General features: G+C 35.2%; 1 protein-coding gene across 3 annotated transcripts in view; it reads right to left on the reverse strand.

The window, feature by feature from the left end:
• Positions 1–16596, reverse strand: part of EPHA3 (EPH receptor A3) — a 367831-nt gene that overhangs the window by 109187 nt on the left and 242048 nt on the right. The window lies entirely within an intron of this gene.

The raw sequence follows: 16596 nt of genomic DNA on the forward strand, positions 1-16596 counted from the left end.
GAGAACTGGTCATGGTTTTAATTGTTCTGGTTTTAATCTCTGAAAGGTCATCTCCCTCCTTTCCCCAGGTTTATTTCAGACGTTTATAATCTCTCATTTGGGTTATCATTAGTGTGTCAACTGCTTTGTTTTCCTTGCATCTTCATTTATTTTTCTAAGTCATAGGCCTGATTGTGTCACTTTTCTACACAAAAATCAACAAGCATTTCTGCTAAACCATCCCATCCCAAACCATCTATATCATACACAAGCACCACTACCTATAAAATGAAGGAAAAATACCCATGCGTTTCTGTCCAGGTGAAGAAATTGCATGGCAGGCTCTGCAGGGAAATGGGCTTTCTGTTTCCAGGGAAAGTGGAGGCAGAGACCCTATTCAAGGACATCAGGACAGTCATACCGCTTTGTCCTCTATTCCTCTCTACTTGTTGGTATTGTTGATGCCGACTAGGTTCAGGAACCAAAAGGAAGTCAGTATTTGTGAATATTCCCTTAAACTGATGAACACAATTTCTTGGTGTTATTTTTTCTGGAATGCATGACACAGAACTGAGTACCAACAAGCAATGGTGCAGCAACATTAGTCTATGTTTCCAAGTCTGGCAGGGCCCTTGCTGCACAGACAGTCAGGTGTTGCCCTGTAGAAAATCAAACCAAGGTGAAAAGCTATGTTGTATCTGCTCTTATGCCTGTAGCCCCTTTATTTGCATTATGTTTTGTATCCATGACTAAATATGTTTGGAAATGTAAGTGTGTGTCCACTCCAGTGGACTAACAAAATCCCCCCAAAAGACTGTAGACCTTAAGCCACCATTCCATCCAACATTGCCCTTTCAGTCTTCCCCTCTACTCTGCCTCAGCTGAAAGGCTATACCTGAGGAGACAATTATCTTCCTAACCTCTTTATTCCTTTTCCCAGTCTTCAGCATGCTGGCTCCTGTTAAACCCTTATTTACCTTTTATTGTCCACCTCAAACCCCACCTCTTCAAGAAAACCTTTCTCTATTCTCAGGCAGAGAATAATCATTCTTTTTCTTTATTACGATGTGTTTTCTTTGCACAAACTATATCTAGTTGAATAAATGTTGAGGTAATTATAAATTCATTGAGGGTAGAAAGTAGGTATTAATTATCATTATCTCTCACCACAACATACAGCACAGTGTTGGTCACATAACAGTATGCAACAAATATTGTTGGAATTAAGTTGAATAATTACATTTCATTGTTAGGAAGTAAAGTCACTTTATAAAACAAATATTAAGGAAATCTTTTAAAAGTAGCAAAGAGTGATGAAAATGCAGAAGAAAAGATAACTCAGTATTAGTTAATGAACAGTTTTAAGTACAATCTATGTATTACACTGATTGACTATCTCAGCATTACTCTTCAACAGGTTTAACATCATTCTTCAGAATTAAAGAGATTTAGAGGATATTGAGAAGATAATGACAATATCTTAAATTTGCATAAAGTCTAGAAAAACAAGTGTTACCTTTATGAGGCCAAGATAATATTAGTATAAATATATCTGGTTTTTTAACAAGAGTTTACCCAACTTCTCTTTCTGAAAGTTCAATTTGCATGGCCTCAGGCCAGGCAGTTCATGGAAACACAAACTGTAATGTGAAGGAGCTATAGATTTTCTGCCTGTCTGCAGCCTTGCAACTGGGAAAGAGTTTTTCTTCCTAAGAACTTCCCAAGTGCTTGTTGACCAGATTCATCTGTAGAGTGATTTAAAAATGCATGTGCTACTAGGGATCCCTATGCTTATTTTCAGAGACTGCATCTGTAGAATTGGCTTGGAGTAGGTAAATACTGGTGTGCTGAAAGGCCTCTGAATGATATTTTAAGCAATTCTGGTTTAAAAAATCACTGAGCTGAGAGTTTTCATCAACAGCAGTACCCAAAGATGATTCACAAGCCCTCAAGTGGTGCTAATAGCAGTCACAGCACTGTCCTGAAAATAGGGATGTCTCTCAAAGGTGGGTAAAGGGAAACAGTGTAGTGAAGACTGTCTTATCAGGCCTGACACTATTCCTGAAATTCTATGCACAGAGGGCACATAAGAAGGTGATCTCCAAAAGGATAATGTTGACATGAAAATATTTACCAATTAAAAAAACCTATAGTGTGCCTTTTCCACAAACCAGTTTGTCAGTTTACATTGCTATTGATAAGTGGTCATCCAAGTGAGACTTTGAAACTGAATATATTTGAGATAGGATTAGGGGAGGGGACACTTTCTAATGCACTGGGCATTGTCTTCCAAAAACCTAAAAAAAGACTCTCAAGGAAGAATGAAGATCCATTAAAAGAGAATTCCAATATGGTCAGTGGGTGAAATTAAAAGATTAATATTTTCTTTATATCAATTTATCTTGACATTTCTTTTAAAAATATAGTCTAGAAATTAACTCAAAAGAGAAACAGCAATCATGTGCATGCACACACACACACACACACACACACACACCACTGACTATGATGGTTAAATTTATATGTCAACTGAGCTATGCCATGGTATGCAGATATTTGGTCAAACACCAGTCTGGACTCACTGTGAAGGTGTTTTTCAGATGATATTAACATTTAAATCAGCACACTTTTGAGTAAAGCAGATTGTACTCCATAATACGTGTGGGCCTCATTCAGTCAGTTGAAGGCCTTAAGAGAAAAAATAGAGAACCCTTAAGACCAAGGGAATTCTAGCTTCAGAGTGCATTCAGACTCAAGCTGCAATATCAACTGTTCCCCGGGTTTCCAGCCTATCAGCTTACCCTGCAAACTGTGGATTTGGCAGCCTCCACAATCACATGAGCCTATTCCTTAAACTCTCTCTCTTTCTCTCTCTCTCTCTCTCTCTGTCTCCTGCCCCCTCTCTATCTCTCTCTCAATAGATAGATAGATACACACACACAGTCTATTGGTGTATTCTTTCCCTGCCCCCTCGCTCTCTCTCAATAGATAGATAGATACACACAGTCTATTGGTTCTGCTTCTCTGGAGAAACTTCATTAGTATGTGGACTAATATAATTGAAAAATTACTTTGCAAATCTATGCATGAACCCCAAACCTATGTTTAAAAAGAGAGTAGATAGATACCTAGCTTTGTATAGGATGAAACAATAAGAGTAATTTTCTTTGGTGCCACAGTCAATCATCTTACAAATCTTATCACAGTTGGGGTTTGCATAAATCTTCTTTAGTAAAACTCTAGGAGGAAAGAGGAGATTGAAACATACACAGGACTATAATCTTAGTTTGAGTTAGTAAATATAACCTTGGTCAATGAGAATATTTTCTTTTAACTGGGAAGAAGTGAAACTTCATTTATTGGAGATATCTTTGGTTATCATTGTGCTGTGAATTTTTTGTGTAGGACAAGAACTGATGACTGGAGCCTTTCCTGCCACTCCTCCCATGTTGTGCACACCCTGCCATCTGACAATCTGGTGCTTTTCACAAACACCCAATCACACATGTTAAACTCCTTCTCCCTTGCCCCATCTCCCAACATCCACCCAGTACACTCCTTATACAATGCTCAAGGAACGTCTTTCCATATTACTTTCTGCATTGCTCATTACAGGAGTCATATGAAGCTTTCTTGTTGTAGCCTTTGTGACTAAAAAAAGTGTAGGCTGTGTGCAGGTGACTGCATTTAAGACAAAGGGCTCTATAAAGAAATATAGAAAGTAAAAGCAGCTGCCTGGCGCCAACTGCAATAGAAAGACAGCTGCTTTCTTTACATGGAGGTGGAATGAAGCTCACTTCTAGGCAGCAGTTGTTACTGCAGCAGTCACTATCTAGGCTAATCTCCCACCATTTCGACAACTATTTGAAGGACAAAAGGAAAATGACTGAGTTCCTGCCTGAATCACAAGTAATGATTTTCCTTCTTTTCCACGGTTCATTCCTCAAGATGGGAGATACGTTCATCTCAAAAAGAAATCAACATCTTCTGGATTAATAGCAGCTACTCGCGCTTGAAGAAGATGAGATGGAACATCACACTTATTTAAAAAGAAACAATTGTGGTCATTATTTCAGAAGTGAGGTCATCTCACATAACATTTCTTAAGGTGTCATACTACTCTACTTTAGAAGCATGAGTCTTTAGTACCTTCAAATTATAATCAGGACCTTGAGGGGGTTGTGAAAATATTTTCACTTAAAATACTTTTTAGACATAGTGTACATTTTGCAAACAAAATACATATAAAAATATTGATTTTCCCACAGCAGAAGTGTAGCAATTCTATGTTAGACTCAGATACCTCTTATTAGGGAGAAGTAACAAAGAGGGAATTATTAAATCATGATCAAAAGCCAGCTCTCATGTGGTCCCCACACTGTTGGTTTTGTGAAAGTCAAGTTATTATCACCTCTCCAGGCTAAGGGGATAGCAGAGAATGGGCATAGAGAAGAGTGAGGCAGGTCTGTTGAGGTGAGCGCTCAGAAAATGTTCGTCTTAGCTCCAGGAAACTTTAAAGGGTAAATTTCATTAAGTAAAAGCAACCTTTCAGTATTCCCTAGACTAAACTGTGAAACATTTGTGAAAAGCATAAAATCCTTATTTATGGTAGGAATGTTTGAAATTCAAAAGATAAATGCCATTCAGAATGCAAGTATGTTCTAGGTATCTAATATGTAATGGGACACAGCTGTACTAACAGTCACTGAACCAGGGGCCTCTCTATATCATGTCATTAGTTGGCTTGTTATAAGCTGATTTTCTAGCCCTTTTTATAAGGGCCACTGGGGTAAAAAATAAATATATCATGTACTGAACATCTGTGGTTCTGTCACAAAGCACCACTCATATCAACTTTCAAGCTATATCTTAGGCTACACATGACACCCTTTAAAAAGGGATCTTAACAAAAAGTATAGATTAGGAATTCATAGGTCTTTATTTCCAAAGAAAGGCAAAGGATACAAGACGGCCTTCTCTGTACCTTGGGCAACACTAATGGCATCTTTTTTCCAATTGTTTTAGTGTAGTCTTTTGAGTTGAAAAACCATATGTGCACTCTAGGTAAAATTCTGAAAATGAATATTTTATATGCAAGATGTTAACTGAAGAAAGACTTGCCAAGTGCCCAAACCATTGACTCAGTAAGTTGCCATAATTGTGAGTTAGCATTTAAGGGCACATGTTCACTAGCAATTCCTGCCTGAGCCATTTTTTAAATAAACCTATCTGTTCATATGAGAAGTGAGTGTCAAAAATTTTTTCATTGGTCAAATAAAAAGTAATGCCAGTCACCTTTGAAATAATACATGAGAAGTGAATTAAATATTTGAAGTTACACAGGAAATTTGATTAGTTATAATTTAAAAAACTGCAAACATTGTTAATTTATGCAATAAAATAAATAAGAATAAACATAAGTATAGTTATAAGAGGCTTGTTTTTCATGTTCCCCTCCCTGTGTCCATGTGTTCTCAAGGCAAGGGTGAAAAAAGAAATGCAGTTGGGAGAATTTTCGATAATCTGGGCAAGACGATACTACTAGGGTGGTAGCAAGGGATCTTGTAAGAAGTGATGAGATTCTTGTGATATTTTGAAGGCATGTTTTATAGACTATGCTGATGTAGATATACAGTTTGAGAAAAAGAGAAGAGCCAAATGACTCCAAGAGCTTGGACTGGAATAACTAAAAGCATAGAGTTGCAATTACCTGAAATGGGATGGCCTGTGATCCTTACAAGCAATTGCCAGTGAGGTAGTATTGATAGGAATCAGCCTATTACTCATAGTGTCCCAAGTTTACCCATGGTGTTTGGTGAAAGAATTTTAGGTGTTATGTGGAAAAGCATTTATTATCTAATTAGTCATAAATTTTTGGCAAATAATATTAGTTTTCTATTTATAGGAGCAAACTGTTTTCACATTTCAGAGTAAAACAAAACAAAACAAAGAGAGGCTTGATTTAAGCACATTATGTTATAGGAGTCCTGGTGGCATATGGATGAAGCAAAATTCCTAAAAGCAGTAAGTTGTTTACTGAAATTTGGAAATTATTGGTGCACTGGAAAGATCTAGGTTCAAATTCTCCTTAGCAACTTGAGTTAGATAAATAGGACTAGCAAACTCTTGATAAGTTTCTTCTAAAAATAACGGTAATAATGTCTCCATTACAGAGTTGATTTAAGGCTTAAATGATATCTCAAAAATGCCCAGTACAGTACAGTACAGTGTTGGTTGTTAGTTTAAATAATAAATATTCTGATTTTTAATGTGGGCAAGAATTCCCTCAGGCTACTGCAACAATCCAAAGATATGCATATATATATATATATATATATATACACACACACACACTATATATATATATATATAATGCTTGCCAGTTCATCTAAAGAAGAAATGGCTACTGATAGTAGAGGAATATATATTATCTGAAAATATATCACAATTTAAAAAACATCATACAGTGCTAAAAAATACAGCAAATACTGTGTAAATACCAGTATTACATGTGAAATGTACACAAATTATAAAATCTCCTTAAGTACTACCCAACAAGACAGCTAAATTCTTACTTCTCAACAAAGTGTGCATGTAGATTAACATAGATAAAATAGTGGATTTTTCCTTTATATCTTTTTTGAAACTCATTTTAATCATTTTTACTTTACATACAGAGAAAGCAATATCTTTTAACTTTCACAAATAAGCAATGTTTGTAAATGTGTATGTCTTAAATATTAGCAAACTAGTAAAACCTGACTTACTATTATGTTAGTGTCAAATTATGGCCATGTATCTTCAAAACAATTATAATTCATAATTAAAATGATTATTCTGAACATTTCTAAACTTTTGACATTGTCTTTATCGGAAATGAGGAGTTACTTTCATACTAATTACTGTTGATTATATTTTAATGCATTCTAGTTTTATATACTTTATGTGGTAACTGTCTATTTAACTAGAGTATTTAATTCCAAACTAATAACAATAAGCTTAATCAAATAGGTAAGTAAATTGACAGATAGACAAATAAGTCAGATTAACGTGGAGAGTTTTACTGCACAACTTTAAACATCTGTTCTTGTCCCATTGTTATAAGTTCACATATTCTATGTGCTTTCATAAACCAGATACATGCAATTGAGAGATCATTAAAATACACATGCAATTATCATCAAATTTGTACATAACTTAAAGCATTTCATTTACTTTCCTTCTCTTTAGTGAAAAACTTTGGGACAGCATGCGAGTTTTCTAGCATCATGTGTAATCGGTAAGTTTTTCTTTTTTTCCTCTGCTTTAGTAATGAAAAAAAAGATAACACTATTATACATAATTTCATATAATCTGTGAATTCAAGACCAATCTGTTTCACTGGGGGGCTTCATTGAGCTGTTGATGCTTTTTGAATTCACTTGGCAGCTGGCTTTGCCTGTCTTTTCTTGGCCAAACCAATCAATTTCATGCTGTGTTCATGAAACCTTTAAGATGTCCTAAACTGAGAGCTCCTCGAAAGTAGTGACCACATCTTAATCATCATTTTATCCCAGTAGATCCAGTATAGTAACTGGCTCATACTAAGGGCTTAGTCAATGCTTTGGGAACAGAAAAAGACAATTAATTGAGTGTGTTATTTATTGCCAAAGAAAACCTGGAGTTATCTAAATGGGGTTTTTTTTTTTTTAGAATGCATTTACTGCTAAATGTTCCAAACGTTTATGAAAGATATTAACTACCAAGTAATGATCACTTAATAAGCAGCCAGCACCACACAAGGTATTATATATGCTTTTTTCTTGACTTCACAATATCTCAATGTAGCCATAATCCTTATTTAACAGATGAGATGGTTAAGAAAAAGACTATCCTGTTCAAATATTTTAGTAAAAAAAAGTCTTTCTTCTTTCATATCTGTTAGACTCCACATACTTTCTATAACTTCATTCTTTCTAGATCTTTACATTCCTAATTTATACATGTACATATATACACACGCACATGAATATACAAATATAAACACATACACATATGAATAGTTGTAAAACCTAGTTCTTTTTCTAGCTGTTTTATATTAGGATTTTAATAAGGACATCTATCTTATATCTGCAATAATAAGAATTTGTAAAAGCAGCTTAGAATGGAAACATACCTCAGGGAAGATGGATGGGATTTTTTTCAAACTTTTCAGATACAAAAATGTCAAATTAAACTAAATTTTTTACTATATCAATTCAAATCAAGAGAAAAGCATGCTATGTTCTTAGCCTAGTTGTTTTATTTTAACTGGGAGTTAATGGAACAGCAGGCAATGTATCCCAGATATCAACTATGAAAAACCTTTTGAAATCATTTCAATAGAAGAGAAATAAAACAAGCTTTACTAAGTGAAACAGAAATAGAGAATGTTATTCTTTGATATGTTGAAAATCTGCATAAATATCCATAACATGTACTTCATTTTAGAGGATATATACCCAATTGCCCTCGTTAGGTGGACAAAGATAGACGAACTTTGCCCACAAATATATTCAAACAGCATGATAAACTAAACAAATAAAAGTAAAGATGCAAAAATTTTCTTTCTTTAAAATATCTGTGGTATGCACAATTAATTTTGGGGTCATCTGACATTCTCATCTTGGAATTATAGTGAATCTATTAAAATAAACTTGTAGAAAAAGCCAACAACTAACAGTCTAGTGAAGAAAAATTAAAAAGTGAGCATTTCCTAAGTAGTTGTAAAATCTTTGTCTCCTGTCACAACCTGGGCCTTGGTAAAGTGTATTATTGTAACTCTTTATCCAGAATGATTATTAGAACATTTGTTGTCACCTGGTTTCTTCCCATATCACCGTCTCTTTTCTTTAATCTTTGCGGATATCTGTTGTTTGATTGTCCTTTTTTTGTGTGTGTGTGTTTTTTTTTTTTTGAGACAGGGTCTCGCTCTTTCACCAGGCTGGAGTGCAGTGGCACAGTCTCAGCTCACTGCGACCTCCACCTCCCGGGTTCAAAGTATTCTCCTGCCTCAGCCTTCCAAGTAGCTGGGATTACAGATGCACAACCAACGACCACACCCAGCTAATTTTTGTATTTTCAGTAGAGACAGGGTTTCACTACGTTTGCCATGATGGTTTCAATCTCCTGACCTCCTGATCCGCCCCCCTTGGCTGCCCAAAGTGTTGATTGTCCTTTTATTAGTCTTACCAATTTCTTATTTTATGTGTGCCTTTGGTTCTTGTTCTAGCCCAACTGAGAGATATAGGCCAATATATATAACTTTCGATCAGTCATTTCCATTACATCCTATGTAGGGCACCTCAGTGATGGCACAGAATCAATGGATATACATACATTATATATACATATGTATATGTGTGCAATGAACAATGCGAGAATGACCTATTACATTGAGGATTGTCACACATTACAGATATGAATTACAATTTTGAAAAAAACTTGGGGCCTAAGCCAAACCAAAGAAATATATCAGAATTTGATTTTATACTTCTTAATATTTATTCATATTTTTAATTTAAAAAAAGAGTTTCTATTTCCCCCAGACACAGGAAGATCTGCGTGATTATTATGGAGACAGGGCACAACTTATTCAAGCACTTTCCCAGTCATAAATGCTCTCTCATTTTATTTAGTCCTCACAACAATCTATGTGTAGGACTTATTGCACCAATAATCAAAAAGGATATAAAGATGCCAGTAAGTTTAGTCCAATAGCTCCCTTAAATTCATTTCTAAACAAAATTGCGAATTAATGCATAAACAAACCAAATTTAAAAATACAAAAAATAGTCACTTCATTATTAAGTGACAGTACCTGAATTTACCATTAGACTTTTGCTACTGTCCTGTTCCACTTTGTTTTTCAAATACCTTTTTTTCCAAGGCATATTTGCTTCACTTATAAATAAACAGTGGATCATATTTTCATAAGTACATGATACAATGTGCATTAACTTAGTTTCCTAGAATACATAATTGGAAAGAAACTTAGAAATGGTCTAGTCCAAATGTTACATTTCACAGAAAGATAAAGCAATAGCTCTGACCTACTCTGAGGCCCAATCAGAGTGGGATCATAGATGAATATTTACCTCTTTGGACACACATTCCAGAACTCTTCCTACTCAGGCGATGGGCTTGCCTTTAAAGGTATTTCCTGGGGAAAAACTTGTGACCAGAGACAGATTTTTTTTTTCTGTCAGTTTGTTATAATTATTTTTTTTCCAATTGAAATGAAAAGGGAAAGGAGTAAGAGGTTATTTCTGGATGATGAATTGTCAAGAGGATGCTTTTGAATTAGCATTGATTAAAAGTAAATAGAATCATGTGAAATTTTGATTTCAAAGAAGAAATCACACCACCTGTGTACCAGGCAGTCAAGATTTTACTATAATATAAAAACCATCTTTATATTTTCTTTCTTCAGCCTTACTTAGATTTTGTGCAAAGCCTCTCCTTTGCAACCCATAGGAAAAAGAATATGTAGATAGGGGCTCTGGAGTTGTGCGGCCATGGACAAGACACTTATTCACTTATAGCCATACAAAATTGTTGTAGGATTGAATAAGATTATTACATAAAGGACTTGAATGCAGTGCTAATCATGTCAAGAAGAGTTAGGTCAGCAATTAATAATAATAAAAGGCAGCAGAAAATATGAACTTCTCACCTTTTTGGCCTTGGCATTCTTTTACTTTGGTGCAAATGGTATAGAATGTCAGGGTCCCTGCTTATAGGGGTGCCATACCTCATAGTCACAGTCTTTGTAATTTGGATACTTATTGCAATAATTTCCTGACAGATATTTATAAAGTCATTTAAGAAAGGGATGTATTTTTTTTTCTATTTGAACACTGGTACTATATTGATAGGATTATAAAGTCAGAATGCTGAGCTACATAATGGTTATTCACACTGAGATAATACTCTGGGAGACGCTGAAATATAATTAAGAATTTATTATAAAAGAGTTTTGCCAGTGGTATTAATATATCTGCTTTTGGAAACAGAACATTTTTTTTCTTTCTAAATACTTGCATTTATTAAATTTCTCAATTACTCACATACAATGCTATTATATCCTAAGGGCTATATTTCAGTTAAATTTAGGGAGGTAGAACACATTTAAAGTATAAAATATGATTTTATTGTGATTTGAGACTAAAAATGTTCTCCTTGGAAGATAAGGATGAGAAAACTTTCTGCAAATTAAATATTTTTTGCCCTTGGGGGAATATAGTTAACATACAACAAGTTATGGCCCGGTGCGGTGGCTCACGCTTGTAATCCCAGCACTTTGGGAGGCCGAGGCAGGCGGATCACGAGGTCAGGAGATCGAGACCATGGTGAAACCCCGTCTCTACTAAAAATACAAAAAATTAGCCGGGCGTGGTGGCGGTCCCCTGTAGTCCCAGCTACTCAGGAGGCTGAGGCAGGAGCACGGCGTGAACTTGGGAGGTGGAGCTTGCAGTGAGCCGAGATCGTGCCACTGCACTCCAGCCTGGGTGACAGAGCGAGACTCCGTCTCAAATAAAAACACACACACACACAACAAGTTAGCATCGAAAGGCTAATTCTTTCTTAATTTCCATGTGCTTTAGTTAACACTATACTTACTCCTCTAACTGGTTATTAATATTCTTTTTCTAGTGAAAACTCTTGAATGAAAGTTGTAATCATACCCTTCCAAGTACATGTCTTCTCCATTAATTAGAGTCGTATATAAAATCAGAAATGAAGACAGAAGGAAAATTCAGTTTAGATTCACGAAGCTCTCCAACTGTCTTCCTTAGCTCATGTTCCATTTTGTTATGGCCTCTAAGCTCATATAAGAGTTTTGAATAACTGTCAGGACAATATATGGTTTTTGCTTTTGTTCAGCTTATTGCTCATTCTACAGATACGTAATGTGCCTCCACACCAGGGTGTGATGGCTGAAAGGCATCCTTAATGTGTTAAATGATGTGGAAGACTTGGCCACACTATGACACATCACTGCAGAGTGACATTCCCAGAATCACAGGTATCTGCCTCGATTTCAAAACAGGAAGAAGCTGAATTGCCAGTCAAGTATGATGTACTGTGAAAATCGTAATGTATATAACCACTTATAATCTCACGGCCAAATTCAGACCTTATTTGTTTGTTGAGATAAACAAAATGTTAAGACTTCAATTTTTAGGTTACATTAATCATAAAATGAAACAAAGAGAAGGATGCATCATAGAACATTACTAAAGTCATATGATGTTCACTATTTTGTTAGGTGATTTTCATTATGTTTAAAGTTTCCGATTCGCTACATTGGCGCTGAAAAATGTCTACCTTCATGTTCTGAAAGAATTCATGTAGATCCTTCTGGTGTTTAATTTACTTCTAAGGAGTATAATTACACGGCAACATACAGTTCTATAGGGACTATACCAATAGGTGGCCATAGTTTAATGGCAGATTCAGCTAAGCATTTATTCTACCTTTCTTTTAAAATGTTTGCTTCTTCAGAAATGCTGAAGCCTGACTGATATCTTTAACATGAGTTATTTCTTTGTCATATCTACATACACTAAGTTCCAAAAGAAAAATAAGGTGGCTAGAGGAAACATATTCCAGAATGAAACTACAGAAAACTTAGAAATATTTTCTTTATCAAATGCAAAAAAAATACTGTGGATTCTTTCTTTCTTTCTTTTTCCTTTTTCTTTTTTTTTTTTTTTTTTTTGAGACAGAGTCTTGCTCTATCACCCAGGCTGGAGTGCAATGGCGCGATCTCAGCTCACTGCAACCTCCGCCTCCTGGGTTCAAGCAATTCTCCTGCCTCAGCCCCCCGAGTAGCTGGAATTACAGGCACCTGCCATCATGCCTGGCTAATTTTTGTATTTTTGTAGAGACAGGGTTTCACCATGTTGACCAGGCTGGTCTTGAATTCCTGACCTCAAGTAATCCACCCACTTCAGCCTCCCAAAGTGCTGGAATTACAGACATGAGCCACCACACCTAGCCTAGTGTGGATTCTAAATTTAGTCAAAGGGCTGTAATATTTTACGGTTCTTTTTTTTAAGTATATCTTGTTTATTTAACATTTATTAAAGTATTTACTTTTTTTAATGAATGGATACTATTGCTTTATTCTGTGAAATAAAAGCCCATAAAACCATGAATGAGAAAGCCTCTAAACGTTTTTTATAGTAAGTGAGTCCATAGGTGATCTTAAAGGTCAAAAATAATTAATTGTTTAAAATTATATTAGTGACAACATTTTGAATTATAGTCCCAGAATGCCAAAAAATAAATTAAAAACAAAAATAATTATTGGATTTCCAGTTTAATCCATTCATGTGATGGATGGCAATTTTCAGCCAGAAGAAAGGAAAGGGTTTATCTAAGAGGAAAAGAAGGAGGTTGTCTTTGATCATCAAATTAAATAGATAATAGAGGTCATTCTGCCTAAAGCAGAGGATAGGAATTCCTTTATTATATCTAACAGCCTCAAAGATCTTTTCCTTTACATAAATTAGTGCACCTTCAATTGAAAATCTACATAAAATGAACTCACGTACTCTCTTTTAAATATCATAATTTGCTGATCATTTTTGAATGGAATGGCAACTCTGAAATTCCCTGTGTCATATCCAGCACCTGGAAAGTCCTATCAATAAGTGTTGGTCTCCTTCCTTCTCCACTTTTTTTTTTTTTGCATCTGCCTTGAATTTACAGAAAATTACTTATTTATTTTTATGAATGGGAAATATATTATATCAGTATATGTTATTATATTATTATAAATAGAAACTGGAGGTAAACAGAACATCAATTTGTTTTTGCCATTTGGATATGAGTGAAACAAGGAACAAAAGTTGATTAGTATCTTCAGATGAGATTATAGTACAGAACAATGCTAATGTCTTGATTTTAATAAATATATTGAGACTATGTAAAAGCATTATTGTTTTTAAGAAATTCTCACTGAAGTGTTCAGGAGGAAAAGGGCATAATATCTGCAAGTGGTTCAGAAATAAGTAACATTTACATAGAGAGAGAGATGGGGGTTGGATTGATAAAGCATGTGGAATAAATTATTAATCTAGGAGAAATCTGGGTGAAGGTATATAGGCATAATGTACACTATTGCAATATTTTCACACATGGTGAATTAATCCAATTTTATGATAGGAATTGTACACACACATGCTGAATTCCAATAGGGTAAACTGGAAAAGGAAGGAAATGTCAATTTACTCAGAACTTTGCTGTCTTGATGAAATGTTGAAAAAGCTTCTCAGATCTCAGTTCATCCAAGTAGTAAAATAAAAGTAGAGGTGGACCTCAAAACCCCAAGGCCACATAAATTCTCTATTAGTGCTCCTTATTCTAGTCTGAGATCATTATATGCTATAGAATAGTGGAAAAGGGCAGATTCTATAATGGCAGTTAAGAATGAACAGATATGCATATTCTACTAGTGGAATGATTGTTTTTGTCCAGAAGAAAAAAGATGAATATACTCATTCTATGAAAGAAAACAAAAAGCAGCAATTTATGTCATTATAAGTTTGAAGATTTTTGTTTTGTAAACTGCAATTCTTTCTTTACTTGTTTGGCTGATGGATTCACAGATACAATCTTTATATGGAGGCCTACTTTCTTATCTCACTGACATACTTTGTGAAAGTATTGAGAGCTGAGAACTAATATCTGAATTTACAACATAATCTTCTACAATTTAGAAGGTGCCTTATCATTTGATCATCACAATGCTTTTACAATGTAACCAAGAGAAGAATCAACAAACTCGATCTCACAAACTAAATTAAAAGGGACACATTCATGCTTCCCCTTTATATCCACGTCAAAGATAGAGGCTAGGAGGAATTTGAATACCCTGGCATCATATCTGTCACAGCCATATCCTTCCAGTGGTAGGGAGCTTATTTTTCAAGGCTACCAGTCCATTAACCTTCACAAGAACAAAAATAAAGCAAAACAAAGAAACACTCCCTTCAGAAAAGGCATTGCTTCTAATCATGCTTATATATCTTACCCTGGAGATTTGAAGATAGAACAAAGACCTCTATCTCCCCAGGCACACAAAATGATACAGACATCCTGAGATAAATATATAAAATGCCTGGTGGTGCATATTATAAACGCATTTGTGATTTGTTTTAAATGAGAGAGAGACTAGGGTAAGTAACTTATATCACCTTTGCTGAATCTGTCTTAAACTGTGATTTGTAACTGGGAGGGCCAAAGCATCAACCTCATTTATTTTTTAATGTCTTGGCCTGGTCTTGGTTGCCAGTTTACCTAGATTCATTTACTATATATATTTGGAACTATTAGTTTCCTGATAAATGCATTGTCAGAAAGCCAGAGGGGAATGATAAGATAGGAAATAAGGAGCTCTTGCTTGTTTTTATACAATTCTGTTTGACTTAAGAGATAATTATAACACAGATTGATGCTATGATTTTAAACAAGGTAGTAAATCAGCTTGAAATATAGGGCTCCGGAAAACCATTTGCCACATGATTATAATTTGTTAAAATTCCTGTGTTCCCTGAAGATGAGAAGTCATAATCATGCAATATATAGCAACAGTATTGCAGTACTCATTTTTTCCCATAGAAGACGGTTAAATAAACCTAAGTTATAAACTTTTAAATATCATTAGTTACAAAGTATAAATACCATTAACTGAAGCAAAGCAAAGCATATACTGGTTGGTCTGGGATCTAGCTCCAAGTGGGAGAAATTACAGATACAGTGAGCAAGATTAAAATAATGATTCAGTGCACTTCATTTAAAATTCATGTATTTTCCACAAATTAAGTTTACTTATCATCATGAGGAATGTAAAAATACAAGATTTTCATTAATATATGAGACCAGAAGCAAAGTGGAAACGAAAGAGAAATTTAGAATCAGAAAGATACATATTTGAACATGGATGGACTCCTCCATGGCTTATATTTAAAATATCTATCCATTGGCATGGGGAAGACAGGGGCCCCTCAAGAAAGACGGGTGCTAGCCAAAGGCTCTGGATACCCCTCTTATGCAAGGATTTATCCCTTTGGTTGCTGAATGATGGGGAGAATGGAGATGGACCTGACATACTGAGCTTAGGGGGCTACTCAGTGTATTTGAGAAATTAACCAGTAGAGAGGCATTTCTGTAATAACCTGCAGGAATAGATAGAACTACATTTAACCAGTAGATAAACAGATGAAAATGTTAACAACCAGCAGAGTCATACTGATGCATACTTGCTTTTGTAGATGACACTTACTGTGCGTCTTTGCTAGTTGAACTAACCTTTCTGAGTAAGCCAAGTGACGGAAACAGAATGTGGTGAGTTTTTTTGGCTCATTATTTGGCTACTAGAAGACCTAGGTGATAAGATAATTTAGTCATCTCTGGTTTCCTTTTGCCTACAGCATCCAGGACACATTCTGATATTCTCAGAGCAAAGGGTGATTCCCACCAGGGACCAGAGGGACGTCCACAATGTAAGCCAAATGAAGAGCAGAAGCCAAGTTTATACTCAATCTTGACAAACAGCTCAGAGGCAACCCCACGTGGGAGAGAGCTGGA

Source organism: Pongo pygmaeus, chromosome 2, assembly GCF_028885625.2.
Source record: "Pongo pygmaeus isolate AG05252 chromosome 2, NHGRI_mPonPyg2-v2.0_pri, whole genome shotgun sequence".
NCBI classification, from domain to species: Eukaryota; Metazoa; Chordata; class Mammalia; order Primates; family Hominidae; genus Pongo; species Pongo pygmaeus.